Source organism: Solanum pennellii, chromosome 6 (assembly GCF_001406875.1).
Source record: "Solanum pennellii chromosome 6, SPENNV200".
NCBI lineage: Eukaryota > Viridiplantae > Streptophyta > Magnoliopsida > Solanales > Solanaceae > Solanum > Solanum pennellii.
Window position 1 is genome coordinate 28,739,617 of NC_028642.1, and position 4,126 is coordinate 28,743,742.

The window sequence follows — 4,126 nt, forward strand, 5'->3', positions numbered from 1 at the left end:
CAACGTTAGAACTCGCCTTAATGCTACTTGCCGGACCAAGGAGGTAGATAATAGGAAAAGAATTATCAACATAGATTTAGTGTATACTATCTAATAGGCTAGTATTGATTGGTACGAGGTAATAACTTAGTCAAATATCGAATACGATGCTTAATATGAGGTAAAGATAAGGGTTAGGATAGCAACACACGTAGCCGGACCAAGGTGCGGAGTGACATTTTCTAGATGCCGGACCAAGGATTTAGAAATACATAACTTATCACTTTGCATGCAAGATACTAGGAAAGAATTGTTATAGTTAGACTTATCAAGTTATGAACCTGTGGGGAACACGTAAACCCTAGTTACTTTGATTAATTGATTAAACTCCAACATTCGAAGCTGTTAGTTGTCTCCTTTTATTTTGCTAGTTATTTTCATTTACTTAGAAATAGAAACCCCCCTTTTATCATTTTTGCTTTCCAAGAAAGTAATTGACTGAACATTAGTAGTAATAAATTGAAGTTAAGTCTAAACTATTTTCCTCCTGGGAACGATCCCAACCTCACTAGTTGGGTTATTTACTTGACACGACCGCTTTACTTCTTATTTGAGAAGTAAGTTTGAGCATATCAGTATCATGTTTATGGATGATTTCATGATGTTTAGATGTACTCTAGAATGTTGGAATCAACTAGGAATGAAAGATACATCACTTAGGAACTAGTACGAAAAGATAAGGAAAGAACGAGGTCTCCAGGGGTTGTTGGCGCTCTGAGAGGCGTGGAGCGCCAAAACCTGTCGGACAGACCCTGGTCTGGGGCGCTCTGGCTGGCGCGCCGCGCCAGGGCCTGTCAGACAGAGCCTGCCTTGAGGCGCTCTGGCATGCGCGGCGCCCCAAGGGGTGTTTGACTGTATTTTCGTCTTTTCTTTTTCATTTTTCATCTCTAAACTTCCCAAACTCCCATGGGTCCCACCCGAACACTTAGGATCCCTAAATAACTCATTACCCAATAGTTTAGACCCGAAAACAGTCTAGAAACATGAATCAAAACTACTAAAGATCAACTACAATTTAATCAACAAGAACCTCACAACTTTTCATCAAGAACTCCAAGATTTTCATTCAAATAACTCTAAATTGCTGATTGAATCAAGTTGGACGGTGGGTTAATGGATGCAACACCGAATGATCTCACATACCTTGATAGGGATCCGATTAAATCAATGCACGATCTTGGGGTTCTTGGACGATTCTTGGTCTTCCTCTTCTTTTCTCCCAAACCCTAAGCGTTATTAAATTTGAAAAACTGATTTGGGACTTGTTTTTACGCCTAATATAACCTTAAAACGAATTAGAAAATACTAGGGTGAAAAAATAATTTTGCCCTTACTAAAATCCGAATTGGTCTTTCCTCAGTCTAACAACCCAACTTCCGAAAGACGTTTCTCCCTCATACGACATCGGATTATTGCAAACTTGGCGGCGTTGGAAAGCTATTCTGAAGGGATTTCCAACCATATAAATAACTCACCAAAAATACTCCTGAGCTAGAAGTTATGACTGTTTGAAAATGACCAAAACTCACTTTTGAAAGCTGAAAATTTTCTAGACTTCCTTACTCATTTCCTAAAATGGTTATTTCTTGGATTCTTAGTTTATTTTTAGTTAATTCTAGTTAAGAGATGTTATAAAATTCGTATAAGAATATATATAAAATTGTGAATAATAAGCTAATTTTGAGTAGAACACTATCTTTTTTTTGTAATTTGTTGTTTATCACATTTTATGTTTCTTCATTTGTTAAAATCTTTACTTTTTCATTTTATCCTATTAATAAACAAGGGGAGAAACTAATCCTACAACAATACTTAGAACTTTTAATTCATCATTCCCTAAAATTAGTCTCATTAATTTTCCCTTCTTAAACTAAGAAATATGTATCTCTTTATCTTCATAACTTATATTTTCATAATCTCTATAACTCCTCATAATCCCCAAATTTAAATGTGTAAACTTATGATAAGTTAATATATATATATATATATATATATATATATAAATATTATATGTTACTTAGAGGACCATGAATTAGAATGGAGATTAAAGAATAGAGAATTAAAAAAATATTAGAACTAAATTTTGAAAGAACTTGATTAAGACCATGCAATACAATGTCACAAGTTCTCAACTTGTGTTGCAACTTATTTCATAAAGAAAAGAAAAAGAACTATGATAGAAAATATCTTTTTGCCAAAATCAAAAATAACAATTGAAAAAAAAAGTGTTTAATTAAATGAACCAATATTATAACTTGTGATTTTGTTATTTTATTTATTGTTTTTTATCCCACTTTTAATTTTTTTTAATTTTTTATTTCACGTTTATATATAAGTAATTGAAAACTGAATCTAATGAGTGAAAATATTGATCTCATAATTGATGATGTTGCAAACTTTTGAGTCAAAACTGTTCTTTTTTGCCTTGATTTACTTATATGTAAATTGCACTCCACACATATATTTTAATATTAAATTCTTATATTCTTTATACTATCAAAATTATACTATAACTCTTTTGAAGTATATTAAAATATAATTAACAAATCAGAATAAATAGAATTGTGAATATAAATATTTAATGTATATATTTTATGAAATTTAAAAATAGGAAAAATCTTTATTTATGCATTTGATAAATTTTTATTTTTGTTACATATGTATATTTTGAAATTTTTATAAATAAAAATTGAATACAAATGAATAAATAAATTGATTCGATTTTTAATATATTATAAAAATAACACAAAATTCAGTATATAAAAACTTTATGTTAAAATTTTAAATTATTTTAATATATTTAGTTATGAATATATATCTTACGTGGGGTGTCCATGTATTAATTTTATAGAAAAAAAAGGTGTAATCATTGATTTAAAAATGCAAGGAGTACATTTGAAATTAAAACGTATTATCAAAGTATTCGATTCAATTAACCTTCAATTCTATTAATCACTATATAATATGTGAAGAGCTTTATTATCTATCAAATATTTTTATATAGTTAAAATGTTTCTATTTATCTCTCTCTCTCTCTCTCTCTATATATATATATATAAAAGAATATAGTAAGCTAGTTAATACAAAAATCATGTTCTCATTCGAAGTTGAATATATCGAGACTTAATAATCAGTAGCGTGATTTTTAATTATTTTCTAAAAAATCATGTTTAACGAGTGCAACATAACATTTATCTTTTGATGTAATTGCAACTAAAAAATCTAAAATATCAATTGATGTGATTTATGCAAAACCATACAAATCTAAATTGTATATTTGAAAAAAGAATAAGAACGATTGAAAAATGAAATATTAAAGAAGTTTTATCATATCAATTTGACAAAGAATAATAAGCCCTGTAGATGTATTTCATTATTATTTTCAGTTACTTCACAATATTTTTAGATACTCAAGAAAAAAGATACACCGTTATAATATATTATAGATGTTAAATTTGTTAAGTTTCATTTCAATCGTCATCTCAAAATGATCTTCATAATTAATGTATAATTAAAAAAATAAAATAATAACATTGCATTTGGATATACAAAAAAACGTGTATAATTAATTAAAAAAATAATTATTTAACACTTATTTTAAAGACTTGTCGCGGCCAAATTCCCTAGTTTATATACGCGAGAGGATGACATTACTGCATTAGAGAATTTTGAACATTCAAGGAACCATATTATTGACTAATATCCAGTAGAATCAATAAATTAAATATTATTTTATTTTTGTTAAATAAAACAACAGGTGAAAACAATAGAGCACCCGATTCTGAACAGGCTAGCAAGAAAGGGACAAAATAATAGAATAATATGATTATACTTATTTATTTTTATTTAGTGGTCATCATTTTAAATTTTATTTCTTATAAAATTAAATAAATTTATCATTCTATTCTTATTTATTATTCTCTTTAAATTAATTTTTTAATATGCATTAATTTTATAAAATAACAAATATTAAATAACATTCTATTTAAATAAAAACGACAGATAAATAGAACCGGAGAAATATTATTATGATAATAGAAATACTATGAGAAAGAGTCTACTATATTATAGTATTTAAAAGACTAAT